General features: G+C 48.6%; 1 long non-coding RNA gene across 1 annotated transcript; it reads right to left on the bottom strand.

Annotated features, from left to right (window-relative positions):
* Positions 1–1,800: 1,800 nt before the first annotated feature.
* LOC131906912 (uncharacterized) lies at positions 1,801–13,696 on the bottom strand. The gene is made up of 3 exons (XR_009378232.1): positions 13,608–13,696; positions 2,895–3,005; positions 1,801–2,783 (listed from the first exon to the last, which is right to left on the bottom strand). It is a non-coding gene; the product is annotated as an uncharacterized LOC131906912 (long non-coding RNA).
* Between the last annotated feature and the right edge of the window lie 1,788 nt (positions 13,697–15,484).

The following is a 15,484-nucleotide window of genomic DNA, read 5'->3' as shown; positions in this document are numbered from 1 at the left end:
CAGATTCTAGGGTTCAGAGCTTGGTCCAGCGGAAGGCCCTGATCCTGGGTAGCAGTGAGCACTTGGAAGTGCCTACCCCATAGTGAATGGTGCAGCAGGTACCAGACACACAGTGCAGCTTGAAGACTTACTACAAAGAAGAGCAGGAGGCCTCTCGTTACATGATATTGATTACTTATTGAAAGGATATTCATTTTGAGTACACTAGATTAAATGAGAGATAGCAGAATTAATGTTCCCTGTCTTGCTCACACAGTGTTTCTGGCAAATGAGGCTGGGCCTGGCATTCAGAACCAGTCTCTAGTGGGAGGCCTGGGTTTACAGGCCCTTCCAGATGATTCTTGGCCAGGAAAATTCAAGAAACACTGATAGGCCTTGGAACTTTTTCGGCAAATAAAGAAGTTTGGGATCAGGACATTTTATAAGATTTATGATCATACCCAAACCAGTAGAACAAGGGTTTGGAAGTCAAACTGCAGCTTCACACACACACACACACACACACACACACACACACACACACACACACACACTGAGGCATTTTGTTGGCACTACACCCCAGTGTTTAGAGAAATACCTGGTATAGGGTTCTTCATCTTGTATCAAGTGGGGCTAAGGAGACATCATCGGTAAATAAAGAGCTTGTCATGCAAGCATGAGAACCCAAGGTCAGTCACAGTGTCAAAGTTGGCTGTGGTAGCCTGTGGCTATAATTCCAGCATGGCAAGGCAGGGGCAGGTATATCACTGAGGTTCAATAGGACCCTACTGAGTTGTTGGATTCCAAATGTTGAGATCCTGTCTCTGAAATTGAGATGGATGGCATCCTGAGGAATGACACCTGAGGTTGACCTATGGCCACACATGCATGTGTGCTTATGCATGAACACAGAAACTGAGTGAATGAATGATATTATTGACCCACAAGGCTCATGGAGCTAATTGCATAGTTTCAGCCCCACCACAGGCTAGTCTGTTTCATCCTGCACTGGAGCTGTAACAAGAAACCCCTCATGGCCTAATGTGGTGGTTTGAATAAGAATCACCCCCACAGATACATATATTTGAATGCTTGGCTCTCAGTTGGTCGACTGTTGGGAAGAAATAGGTAGTGTGGCTTTAGTGGTGTAGGTGTGTCCTTGAAAGGTGTGTCACTGGAGGTGGGCTTAGCCCACACCAAGCCCAATGTCTCTCTAGCTACTTCCTCCAGATCAGGATGTGAAGCTCTCAGCTACTGCTCCAGCACCATGCCTGTCTGCTTCCCAGCATGATGATCATAGACTAACCCTCTAAAACTGTAAACAAGCCCCTAATTAAGTGCTTTCTTTTTATAAAAGTTGCCTTGGTCATGGTGTCTCTTCACAGGAACAGAGCACTAAGACACCTAAAAAGCCACAGTTCAAGTCCATCTGCACCTGCTAGCCAGCATCCCCTTTGCTTTCCAACTTAGCAGCCAAGCCTTCAGGAGGAAGCATCCTGGGAACAAGTGAGCCTCAGAGAAACAGAGTCACCACTGGTTGTTACTGCTTTGAATTCCACCTGTTGGAAATGCTGCTCCCTTCACCAAAAATAGCAAGGAGAGTGGGCTTTTCTTCAGATACCCCAGCTATTCGGCACCCAACTTCTCCAGGGCTCATTGGCTTCTATTTTTAATCACCGCTGTGTGCAGAAAGAAAGCACAGCTTTGGAAGTTGTTTTTTCTTCCGAGGACTGTAAACACCCTCCTCCTCTCCTTGTGAATGTGACAGACCAGTAGACTTCCCAGAAATCAGAACTCCTGGGTGGCAGAATGAGCCTGACTGTGGGAAAACAAAACCCAATTACTTTCCTTGTCCTCTGGGTCCCATAAATTACTCAGCAGGCAGGGCTGGGGGGAGGCAGGGTTTCACAGCATCATCACCAAGAAGCAAGGAGAGTCTTGCCTGTGGGCAAACATTTAGTGAGATGGGAGGGAGATTCATGAGCTGTTCTGGCATTGTCAGAAGGGACCCCACCTGCCGCACTACAGGCTGAAATAACCCTCTGTCAGGCTACTGGAGAAACATCTAATTGCACCCTTATTCCCTCCCTGCCCCTCTTGAGTCCCTCGCCCACGAGCTCGGTTTTAATTACATAACACTCTGAAGGAAAAAGCAGGAAACATGAAGGCAACTACAGGCAGTTAGTGTGTGCAAATCGGTTGAGTTGGCCACACACTTAGTGATCTGGGGGCCCTGACAGAATCATGGCGTCCATTCCCAAGCCCACCTCAAACTCTCACATCACCAGCAGTGTAAGCCCCAAGTATCTGTGTCTTAAGAAGCTCTGAAACGATGCTGTCAGTCTGATATTCCAGACTGTCTTGAATGCAACTGAACAACAGAGTGGACAGACAGAGATGTCACATTCTTTACACACAGGTCTTATTCCCTAGGCACTAAGCCTACTTCTCAATACCAGCCCAGGAGCTCTTGTGAGTCAGCAGCACTACCCAGGAGGGAGCCCTGAGGGTTCCAAGAGGACAGCCTAGCTGTGCTGATTTTTTGGTATCAGAGCTGGACCTGAGTTCTGCACCCCCTCATGTGGGGTTTTCTCCCAACCATAACCCAAGCACACAGCTGCTCATGGTACTTGGATTTTGCACCCTCCTGTATTGCTCTGTCCAGATCCTCAGTGGGCTAGCCTCTTATATCCCTCCTAGAGTGCTGTAGGACTCTCATCTTCCATTTCTTCCTCAGACAGACAAGCACTGACCGTGGCTAGGCTATTCCAGAGCTGGACGGTGCAGGCATGGATCCCCATTAGCTGTCAAGAAGGAGGGTAAGTGGTAGCTCAAGGGTGAGAAATTAATGAGAGATTATGCCAATTAAAAACAAAACAAATGGGAGATGGGTGAACTAAAAAGGACCAACTTACACTGTTGGAGTGTCACTGGGCCTGGTGAGACCAGGAGGAAATCGTGGTCGCTTCCTGACTATTCTTCAGGTCATTCTGTCCCCGTTACATTAGCTCCTACGTCTTCCAAGACTAGGGGAAGGGGAAGGTTTGTTTATTTGCAGGGAAGGTGCAGCTGTGGTTCTGATGTCAGTGCCTTAGGTTGTACAAATATTAAAATACTGGTTTACCGGCTTTCTCTCTCTCTCTGCCCATCTCTGTCTCTACCTATTTCTTTGGTGCCTCTTTCCTTCTACCTGCGCTGCTGTGTTTTGGAAGCAGCTCAAGCCACTGCATCCTAAGGTCTTGTTACCCCTTTCTTCCACCAAGCAAAGCCTCATCTTTCAGTCCTGAGAACGAAACTCTGTGCATAGTAGACAAGCACTCTATATCTGAGAGACATCCTCAGCCCCACAAACTTCTTCTCAGGGGGACCCTGGCAGCTCTCCACTGTGTCCTGAGCACCCCTATCCCATCTTTCTATTGGGGGCCAGCTCTCTGGTGGGGGCTCCTTCAGCATAGATCTGTCAGTAGACAACCCTTAAGTGTGTCTCATGAGAATGATGCTCAGAAAATCCAAAGCTCTGTCCAGTGGTCTGTGGAGATGATGCTTTCTCCTCAAGAGCCCATTCATTAGCCTTGACCCCAGTCACCAAGTCCAGCCTCATCCCCTTATGCTGAACTAACCCAGAGTCTATTAGGTACCACAATACTTTTGTGATTCTTGAACTGTCATTCACCCCACTCCCCATCTGGATTTGTTTCTTTTCCTGTTGCTGTGATAAAAATACCCTGACAACAGCCACCTAAGGAAGAAAGGGTTTGTTTTGGCTTACAGTTCCAGAGGGATACAATCCATCTTGGACAGGAAAAAAAGGAAACAGGCAGGGAGGTATGGTAGTGGAAGCAGGGATCTGACTTCTGTCTTTACTCAGGTAACAGAACTCAGCAAACAAAGCCAGGCTATAAACCATAAAGCCCACCCCCAGTGACATACTTGCTCCCGTAAACCTCCACCTCCTAAAGTTTCATAACCTCCCCTAAACATCAGGACTAGCTGAGGACCCAGAGTTCAAACACATGAGCCAATGTGTGCCATTTCATACTCAAACCATGACCCCAGCCCCAGCCCCCACAGCCTCTTCTACAGGCAGGAAGGAGAGATTCAATAGCATTGGCATATGCAATTACAGTCCACTCCTTAGCAATCCCTGAACAGTTCATCTGGTCCTTTTCTTTAATGTGTGAAAGAATACTGTTTTGTATGTCCAGCCTTTGGAATCACAGACAAAGTGGACAAGGGTCTCATTTTCATATCTTGTATCATATACAATGATGAATTCATGTTGATAATTATCTTGAAGGAGACTATAGAATTCTAAGGTAATCTGACCTAGCCTGGGACAACAGAGAAAATGATTTGCACAGTGGTCCTGGAGCTCAAGGCAAAGATTGGATGGAGACACTGAGGTTCTGGGTTGAGATGGTACAAACCTAGGTTTTAAGTAGTGAAAATACTCTTTCCTGAGAAAATCCCCTTCTTTAGCTCAGATAATAATCTAGTGTGGTTCTCAGAGCTGCTGCACAACACATGTAGCATCTTTGGTAGGGAAAGGAAAGAGGGATGGTAAAGCAAAGAGCTGAGTACTAATGGATGCCATAGAAAGAAGCTTGGCATGCCCATCCCAGTGTGCAAACAGACCTCAATATCACAAGCGAGAGCAGAGGACTTAGAAACCATAAAAATATCATGCTTTCTCTCTGTGTGTCCTTCTCTCCCTTCCTCCTTCCCCCTCTCCTGCCTCTTCCTTTTCAGCACTTCATCTTTGTTCTCTAAATAGGTCTTGGATTTTTGACCTCTCTATCTACATGCATTCCAGATAACAGGGAATCTTAGAAAAAGAAGTCAATCAGTGTGAAAGCCCAGGCGACCCCAGGTGCTGGCAGGTTTGTATTCTGCACGGTTGCCATTGCATGCCCACAAGAGATAATAAAGTATCAGGTGACGCTGGGTGGCATACCAGCCACCTCTGGGCCTGAGGCAAGCTCATCACCCAGGCATTTTCTGGGAGGCAAGTACAGAGCCCCATCTCCCTAAACTCACAAATTAATTAAATGTCCCCTTAAGATGTGGCACACTGCATAATCAACAGCACTTCTGAGCTGAAAGGGATCTTGATGATCAGTCCACCAGTTCATTTTACAGAAGAGGAAACTGAGGCTTGGAGGCATTTGCTGTCTAGCTCCAGATCTCACAGTTAATTATGAGTGTCACAGAAGTGGCATTCAGGTTTCAGGCTCTTGTGTCACACCGGGCCTCAAGGAAATGTTGAGTTCCTGATGAACATGTGATCACTGGTGTAGAAGGCTGCCTTCATCTTCCCTATGGTCTCCCTAGGGGTCCAGTGGAAAGACAGCCCTGTGTGGCATTGAATCTGAGCCTGCAAGGACAAGGAAAGTGCCCAGGAGGTGATGCCAGATGAGGGGTGTCAAAGTCAACAAAATCTCAGAGGAGGGAAAGTAGATGCATGGGTGCTAAATAATACATCAGAGTGGAAAATGCTGAAACCCAATACCCTGCAGAGAAAGAAAGCAATAAAAAGCCAGGCGTTTCACACCACTGAGCTGTGAAAAAGCCTCAGGAATTGAACACCCCAGGATCCATGGAAAGTAGGACTGAAGGGCGGGCTGAAAACAGGGGAACAGTTTGTATAAGGAAGACTTAGAACCTCTTACAGCTTGGCCAGGTAGCCAGCCCACTCTCCAAGCTCCAAATCCCCAGACATGTAACTTCCTAAGGTACTTTGGAGGCAGGGCCTGAGACAAGGTCACACAGATGAGCAGTTTACCTGGGAATTCAACCCCACGAAGAAGAGGTAAAGGAGTCTAAGCAATGAAAAAGCGGGGGGGCAGGGAAGGAGCCACAAACAGAGGCACTACCACAGTGGCCGGGATGTGGGTGCCTCCAAAAATATTATGTGACTAGGACTCCAGGTCATCTTTTCTGCCCAAGGGCAAGGGTCTCCTGAGAGGATAAATAGGGGACAACCGAGTCTCTACTGTGGTTACAGAGCTGAAGCTGTGGACTCGGGAGTTCTAGAAGAGTGGAAGACATTTCAAAGGGGACCAAAGCAAGTGCTTTTCTAAAATGTCAATGCTGGGGAAAAATAAACAAACACCTCAGTATACATCTCTGCTTCCCTCTGAGGACACTGGTGGCCGGATATTTACCCCCAGAAAAACCACTGGAAGGCCTTCCAAGAGAAACAGGCTAGCACAAGACAAAAGATCCTCAAACTCCAATGTATGTGGCCTCATCAACATGGTGACCAGCTCCCAGTCCAACAGACGAGTGTAACCCTTGCATTCAGCGAGTCTCCAGTCACCTTTGCCCTCCACTCCTCTCTATTGGTAGAAGCCAAAGCCCAGCAAAATTAGAGGCTAAGCTGTGGCTAAGGACGGAGGTCACTCTCCAGTGTTGCTCTGGTATCCCTAAAATTAGAGGCTAAGCTGTGGCTAAGGACGGAGGTCACTCTCCAGTGTTGCTCTTGTATATCTAAGTTACCCTCTTCCTTCAGAAGCATTCTGATGCTTGGTTCTTTCTGGTGTTCGTACTGCATAAGGACCAAAAACCTCACATTCAAGATGCCGGGATCAAAATCTGATCCCATTAATGACAGGACTGAAATCCAGAAGGTGCTGGACTTTGGTGCTCCTCAGTTTTCTCGGCAGAAAAGTGGATACACTAAGCACTGTGTGCTCCTGGAGCTCTCGTCTACAAGTAAAGAGCTTTCTTCATGCAGGGCACCATTCATAGTGAATGCATGTCAAGAGCTTCCCCTGGATGTGTCCCTGTTCAACATGCACAACCAAGGAAGTCCTATTTGGCCAGGCTGTCAGCGGATGTCAGAGTTCAGTGTGTCACAGCTCCCCCTGCCTCCAAACTGCCCTCCTGCGGTGGGACTGGAGATGCGATGACTCCTGCGATGGGACTGAAGATGTGATGGCTCCTGCGATGGGACTGAAGATGTGATGGCTCCTGCGATGGGACTAAAGATGCGTCGGCTCCTGCAATGGGACTGAAGATGCGATGACTCCTGCGATGGGACTGAAGATGTGATGGCTCCTGCGATGGGACTGAAGATATGATGACTCCTGCGATGGGACTAAAGATGCGTCGGCTCCTGCAATGGGACTGAAGATGTGATGACTCCTGCGGTGGGACTGAAGATGCGATGGCTCCTGCGGTGGGACTGAAGATGCGATGGCTCCTGCGATGGGACTGAAGATGCGATGACTCCTGCGATGGACCTGGAGAAGCCATGGCTCCTGCGATGGAACTGGAGATGCGACGGCTCCTGCGATGGGAGTGGAGATGTGATGACTCCTGCGGTGGGACTGAAGATGCGATGGCTCCTGCGATGGGACTGAAGATGCGTCGGCTCCTGCGATGGGACTGAAGATGTGATGACTCCTGCGGTGGGACTGAAGATGCGATGGCTCCTGCGATGGGACTAAAGATGCGTCGGCTCCTGCGATGGGACTGAAGATGTGATGACTCCTGCGGTGGGACTGAAGATGCGATGGCTCCTGCGATGGGACTGAAGATGCGTCGGCTCCTGCGATGGGACTGAAGATGTGATGACTCCTGCGGTGGGACTGAAGATGCGATGGCTCCTGCGATGGGACTGAAGATGCGTCGGCTCCTGCGATGGGACTGAAGATGTGATGACTCCTGCGATGGGACTGGAGATGCCATGATGCCTGCGATGGGACTGGAGATGCCATGACTCCTGTGATGGGACTGAAGATGGGACGACTCCTGCAATGGGACTGGAGATGCAACGACTCCTGCGATGGGAGTGGAGATGCCATGGCTCCTGCAATGGGACTGGAGATGCGACGACTCCTGCGATGGGACTGGAGATGCAATGACTCCTGCGATGGGACTGGAGATGCCATTGCTCCTGCAATGGGACTGGAGATGCAATGACTCCTGCGACGGGACTGGAGATGTGACGACTCCTGTGATGGGACTGGAGATACGACGACTCCTGCAACGGGACTGGAGATGCCATGATTCCTGCGATGGGAGTGGAGATGCCATGATGCCTGCGACGGGACTGGAGATGCCATGACTCCTGCGATGAGACTGGAGATTCCATGACTCCTGGGATGGGAGTGGAGGTGCCATGACTCCTGCGACGGGACTGGAGATGCGTCGGCTCCTGCGATGGGACTGGAGATGCCATGACTTCTGTGATGGGACTGGAGATATGATGACTCCTGTGATGGGACGGAAGATGTGATGACTCCTCCGATGGGACTGAAGATGCGATGGCTCCTGCTAGCTTCTCGAGAAGCCTCCTCCGTGCTCCCCATTGCCGTGGTCTCACCACTCCAACATGCAAAAGATTCATTCCCTGTCCGTCAACCTGTGTGCCTCAACCACTGACTCCCAAACCATCCCTTATCAAATGGAAGCTTTCCCACTTAACTTTGTACCTCCTGAGCCTCCAGACACCTCAGATCATTCCATCTGTCACCATCCCAGCCTTCTCCACACCCATCTCTTCTCTGAACACCTCCTCTGCCTTTTCCCCCTGGATGAAACCTAGCTCTCACTTGAAGACACTGCATCCCCTTCAAAGCCCTCAAACCAATAGGCTGGGGGTGAAGCAGGTGTTCTCCAGTCTCCTTGTTGGGGCTTCTACAACATCATCTGTTCTAATTCATTGGGGGGTGCTCTTGCCATCCCCAGACCTAAGAAACCATCAAGACCTAGATGACCAGCTGGCTCAACACGTACTCTTCTACTTGGTCAGGAGAAAGTGGGTGGATCTTCCTCCACCTCAGCTCCCCCAGCCACAAGAAGTCCCTAGTGTCCAGGTAGTCATGACTGTGCAGTCTTTCTGACTGGGGTTTCTTCCAAGGCATGGAGGGGCTCTGAAGCTCACAGGGCAGCCACCAGAAACAGCCAGGAAGGAGTCCACTTGTCTGGGCCTCTGCACTTCCAGACCAACTTAGCAAAATTACAACCTCATCTCCATCTGTGTGTGCGCTTCAATTCAATAAATACTTCCTAAGCACGTAGATTTGCTCTGCTGAATGCTGTAGATGCAAAGGCGTCTACAAGGAAGGCATTTTCATTTTTAAAGAATATGCAAAGGTGCCCCTTTTGTTCTCTTTCTCCTGGGCACAAACCTGCGCTTCCTAACCACCTCCAAGCACACAGTGTCTCTTTCCTGGTGTCTAAAATCCTGTCTCCTTGGCCTACTGACATAAGCACTTCTCAAATGCAGACAGGAACAAAAAGTGATGATTAAATCAGTTCATTTTCAAGACAGAATGATTGCCTTCCCCTCTTAGGCTCCTACACCTTAAATATAATAATGCTAGGCATTAAATTGGAGCGATGACTCAGTGGATGGTTTAGTGGTTAAAAGTGCTTACTGTTCTTTAAGACCTAAGTTCAGTTCCCAGTGCCCATGCTGGGCAGCTCACAACTGCCTATAACTCTGGTTCCAGGGCCTATCCAAAACAGTCTTCTCGTTCCTGCAGGAACTGCAGTAACATGTACACACACACAAACACACACACACATACACACACACACACACACACACACACACACACACACACACACACACACTTTAAAAACACTTAACATAATACTATCAAAATAAGAATTGGTACTTTACACTGTAAACATTTGCGTACATACCAAGTAGGTACATTGGGAATAATACCAAAGCACAACAGTAGGCCTGCCAGCCTCACAGACCTGTCTTTCCTGAATCAGACTTGTACAGTCTTCACACTTGTACCAAACAATGTGTGATGCTTGTACATTTGCATTTTCCCCTTACTGAATACTGCACTGTTTCAGATGCTTAATATCCTTCTGAATACCGTTTAGGTCAGATTCCTGACTGTTAACCTAATAGGTCAGTTTCCTGTTAACTTGATGGTTAGGTCAAACTGCTAACAGAATCATTCTCTCAATATTCAGAGGCTACACTGTGGGCAAATGACTAGTTCCATTTGGGGCTTTTCTGATGCTTTAATTTCTGGGTTGTGGAATTTGAAAAGCCGTGTGTGTGTGTGTGTGTGTGTGTGTGTGTGTGTGTGTGTGTGTGTATCCATCCATCCATCTACTGGTAATTGCAGAAGAGTTATTTCCAAATACACCAGCCCATTAGAGAGATGTCCCTAGATGATTTACCAAAGACCAAAACTTCCACTTTTATAAAGGTTACATATTTCTCTTACTAAGATACTTTCATATATAAGACATGAATAATAATTCCCTAAACTCTGAGTCTGTTCTCATTCTCAGCAGTTCCCATAGGTTTGGGTTTAGTTGGGTTGGTTTGTTGTGTTATCTCCCACGCTCTGCATCTGCTGGTGGCATAGTGAGGGGTTGGGGACCTTGGTTCAGCTCACCTATTCTGGCCCCCTTTCTTGTCTTCTCCGAGAAGAGACTACTCAAACTCCACCCTCTTCCTCCTCTCGCACCCCTCACATTCACAGCCAATCTGTCCTCACCAGGACTTGCCTTTCCACGGGGACTGAATCTGTCCCAGGTTCTCTGTTTTTACCACATCCCTCTTCCAGGAAAGCCTTACCCTCCTGGACTGAAGGCACAGGCTCCTGAGATCTGGGTGTTTGTCTTCTGACAAATCCATTCTCAAACTCCATCTCTAAGGTCTTCAGAAACAGAATTTGGAAAGAAGTGGGGACCAGATGATGTCATAAGGATATGGGGTCCCTACATTGGCATTAGTGGCCCTATGACAAGGAGGCTATAGGGCTGGTTCTGTTTTGCCATGTGGTAATTCCTGAAAGTTCCATTGCTTTGGGCGTGGGGGTTCCCCTACCCTCCTTTTCCACCTCCTGCCTACTGAATGAGATAAGCCATTTCCCTTGGCCATGTGGGAAAATTTATAAAATGCAATTGTTTGTGAAAAATTTGCTGTGTACAGGGGTCCTGTGTCTGCCTCTGGATCTCCCTATAAGGTCTTGCCACCTGAGTGTGGAATGAAGTGGGAGGATCAGCTGAGGATTCTGATGTGGTGGTTGAGTCCATGAAGGAATGGGGGTCCCTGACACCTTCTTCTGTTTCATAAGGAACAAATCACCCTGTGTCTGCAGGGCTCTTGCTACCCGAGTGTCACCTGCTGGAGGCACATATCCTCTTGGCCCCAGAAGAACTTCCTTTCTCACATGGAAAGAGGGCCAAGAGGTGGGTGGACAAGGCTAGAAAAATGAGCAGGCAGCCTGCCCACCGAGCATCCAATCAGCCGAGGTGCCTGACCCAAAGCTACACCTCAGTATGGAAACACCAGTGAGCCATTGCCTGGGATGAGGCGTCCACCCCAGGTTTGTGAAAGGCTTTCCTAAGGCCTGGCACTCATTTCTGCTCCTTCTCTCCTTTCACCCTGGCTGCGCCGTCCTTCTCCACCTCTCCCCACCATCTCTTCTTTAGCCTGCTGCGGCTCCATTTCCCCATCCTTCCCTGGGTCAGCCTCAGGACCACTGTCCCTTCCTGAGGCTCTGCTCCAGCTCATTTCCCTTTCATGCTGGGCCACAGATGCTCTGCTGCCACCTTGATGCCACACTGGGGAGTCAATCCAAAACACCCCTGGAAGCTGAGGGCCTGCCAAGTGCGAAGGGGAAGTTGGGAGGCGGGGCTTTCACTCCCGCGGTGTCAGAGCACTTCCAAAGTCTAGGCAACTGCTGGATGAGGACAGGCTTCGGTGGTGTTCTGAAACTCTCTCTCAGTAGCTCTGGAGCTTCAAGAATGATTTAAGAGGATGGAGAGTTGGCCAAGTCAGTAAAGTGCTTACTGTAAAAGCATGAAGACATGTGTTTGAATCCCCAGCTCCCGAAAAGCCAATTATGGCGTGGGACACTTACAGTCCCAGCGCTGGGAAGGCAGAGACAAGTGAATCCATGGAGCCAGTCAGTGAGCTCCTAGTTCAGTAAGAGACCCTGTCTCAATAAGGTGGAAAGCAATCGAGAAACACATGGAATGTTGCTTTCCACACATATTCATATGCACATGCTCACACATTCCCGTGAACACACACATGCAGACACACAACCGAAAGTGTCAAGCTCCTCCATGTTCTGTTTTCTTATTTATAAGATGGGCGCTGGATAAAATGCCCACTTGAGAAGGTGTTAATGAAGGCATATGACACGATTTTGGTGGGACACACCCACACTGCATCATGGGATACACAATACTGATTACTGATGTACCCAGAGAGCATTACCTCCCCAAACCAGTGCTGAATTCACTCATGAAATGACTGCACTAACGTGATGGGACACTTGATGACTTTGAACCTACATCCAGGAAGCTGGGCAGGCTCCATCTAGCATGTAAAAGCTGATCACCCTCAGGACAACAGTGAATATCCAGCTCCATCTGACCCTCAGTTGCGGAGCAGCTTCCCATCCTTGGTTGAGAAAGACTCAGGTCACTATTCTGGAGGGGTCAGCAATACACCCAAGAGCCCTACTTCTAATCAAGATCTTTCTGGTTTTGAGCTATAAGGTTGGGGTGGTCCTGGGTCTCTCCAACCCAATGTGGAGCTTAGAAACTACCAAAGCTGGAAGCTTGACCCCCAAAAGGCTGTGGCCAATTTTTTGCCTAAGCGCTCACACAGACTGATTTTAACTGGCATTTTGTGTTCATTGTGGCCAGTGAGAACTTTGTCCCCAGCAGGGAACTGGGGTTAATGGTTCTGCCTCAGTCATGATCTTTATGAGATTTGCGTCTTTCCTGGATAAGTTCTAGGGCAGAGACTGCTCATTTTCAGTGTTTTGCCTGGAACTAGGAATTCCCTTTCTGTGGCAAGACAATGCAGTCTTTTGATCTCTTTCCAGAAACTCATATATGCTAGCAAAGTGGACCTCTCCAGATCTCATAAGTTGGCTGTGACTTTCAGACCTGGACGTGCAGAAGGGCTCCACTCACACAGTGATACTAATGGTGATAGTGGTTGGAATGATGCTTGTCATATTACAAAACATTTCCTCACCCATGCTTATTTTATACTCAGGTGAGAATGGAGAAGCTGACGCTAACAGTATTGGACTTTAAGCCATCTGTGATTAAACTGTGGCCCAGAGAAGTGACCTGACTTTTCTAAGGCCATAGAGACAGCAAGGTTAAGACAAAACTGAACCAGAGCTGTGGTCTCCTGGTTTCTGATCACATCTTGCTCTCTGACCCTATGACTAATGTCAATAATGCCTTTCCATGTACATGGAGAGTCTTGGGACTCTGGATATTTTTAGGGAGTCCTGGGAGAATAGAACAACATTCCAAGGGAGGTAAGAATACGAAAAACAGCCAGAGTACATATGGAGACTCAGAATAGCAGGTCAACTGTGGTTCAGAGGAAGCAGGCTTCCCATGCCTGGGTGAAGGACCCCCAGGCAAAGTAGCAGGTGATCTGAACTTAGACTCTGACTTAGTCATTGACCTTCATGGTGACCTACTATGTGAGAAAACATCATCGTGGCCATTCTGACTTAGTCATTGACCTTCATGGTGATCTACTATGTGAGAAAACATCTTTGCAGCCGCTTTTGACACGAGCTACATCTCAGCTATCTCACATTACTCTGGTTCTCCACAAAGCACCGGGCAAAACCAGAGGAGTGTAGGACATCACTCACACACTCAGGAGGCTTCAACATCCAAAGAGAAACATGTGAGAGCTGTGTACCAAATCCTGGAGTGGTGGCCGGTGTGGGAGATGGGACCTGTGAAGAAGGAGGGTGGATCTGGATCAGTGCGAAGGAAAGACAGTCCAACCTGCCCATATGAAGGCCAGCCATTTGAGTGTCTGAAGATGCTGGGGAGATGGAAAGCCAGGACTAAAAGCTGGAAAGGCTCTCCTGACTTGGAGTGGGGAGGGCAAACCTGGCTTGACAGGAGTCCATCAGAGCTCCTGGCCTTTCCATGCCTCTTCCTTTAAGATTATACCCAAACCAGCACCATTAGGGTCCTTCTTGATTGGGAGCTATTTCTGTGTGGTTTGGTATAATGAGGCTGAGTTCTCAGGCACACAGATCAACACATTAAAGTGATAAAGTCCAGGATCATTGGACACCATCTGCAGGGAATAGGTTTACAAGAAGGCATGAAGGTCTCTGTGTCCATACACTTCATGTCCCCTCTGTGGCTTTCATCACTCTGGCTCCCCTGCCACCCTGCTGTCTCTGCCCTGTTTTCACCCTCCCACCTACTGGCTTCACGCTGCCTTCAGCTGGAAGCAAATAGCCTGAGTGCCTATCAGCATATTTACCTCCCCCAGAAGTATTTCCCAGTGAGTCCCCCCCCCATTGCTCTCTCTAGTCCATCATTTTAGCCGCAACTGCACAGTTCATATGGGGTGCTAGCCAGAAAGGACAGAGGGTTAAACAGGGCAGTTGATTCCATTCCCTAGTGATCAGGAATAGAGTGCCAATCAAATGGATGTGCAGGTGTCCACAGCAAGGAAGCCCTTTTCTCTGTGCCCAGGAATGATAGCTATGACTATCATATGGCAGATCCATTTGTAGCTTATTGAGAAACCACCACGATAAGAAACCAGCTCATATCCAGCTCTATCCACAAGTGGCTCATGGTACAGATGCTACAGAAGGATGTCAGACACCTCCTCCCATTACTGCACAGACTACAGAGCCTCTGGTGCAACAGCCAATCTCCTCCATCTCTGTGAAGATGAGACAGGGTGAGCAGCAGGAAGTACAAACTACATCAGAACATGCCTCACTCTGGTCCCCAGTGGCAGAGATTCCATTGTTCACTCAACCACTCCACAGGAAGAGCCACAGCCACCATGAGGTGATGAGGCCTTGGAGTTGAAGAAGAAAATGCCTGTGCTCTAGCCCACCTCTCACAGATCCAGGAACTCCAGCCACGAAACCACCCAGAAACACGGAGCCTGGCAACTGTGACTCATAGAAGATTGTTCAGAAGATGACCTAACAACTTTGTGATGGACACAAGGAAGCTCAGTGTCCTGCAGACCCAGGCAGAGGTTGATAAATCCAGCTGGGGAGGTCTGCTTGACCCCTCTAACAGAGTGAAGCACCCACAACTTCTTTATCTGGAGAACGGACAGCTACATGGCCCTCAGCCAGAACTGTGTCTGAATATGGCCTGGAAGAGGTGGCCCAAGACGGTGAGGACAAAACAGTACCCAGGTAAACAGACCACTGAGGCTTAGTGTAGCTCAGGGTGCATGTACATACAGAGGCCCCAAAGGGTCCTGCTGCCCTTAAGAGTCAATAGCAAACATCCATGAGAAGAGGCCCTGCAGGATGGAAGGGAGCGTGGACCAGATCTAACTGCACACTGGGAACGTGGACCAGATCTAACTGCACACTACTAACAAGGTCTCTTCTAGAAACTTTCTAAAACGTAATTTGGGTTCTTTATGACATGGAGAAGGGCAGCAGAATCCCCACGAAGAACTGGTTGGCAGCTAGGCTCACACTATTTCTACTGCAGTGACTTGAAGCTACAGATCCTGGGAGAGATCAGG

The sequence above is a fragment of the Peromyscus eremicus genome, chromosome 3 (assembly GCF_949786415.1).
Source record: "Peromyscus eremicus chromosome 3, PerEre_H2_v1, whole genome shotgun sequence".
Classification (NCBI taxonomy): Eukaryota; Metazoa; Chordata; class Mammalia; order Rodentia; family Cricetidae; genus Peromyscus; species Peromyscus eremicus.
This window is presented reverse-complemented; position numbering and strand designations above follow the sequence as displayed.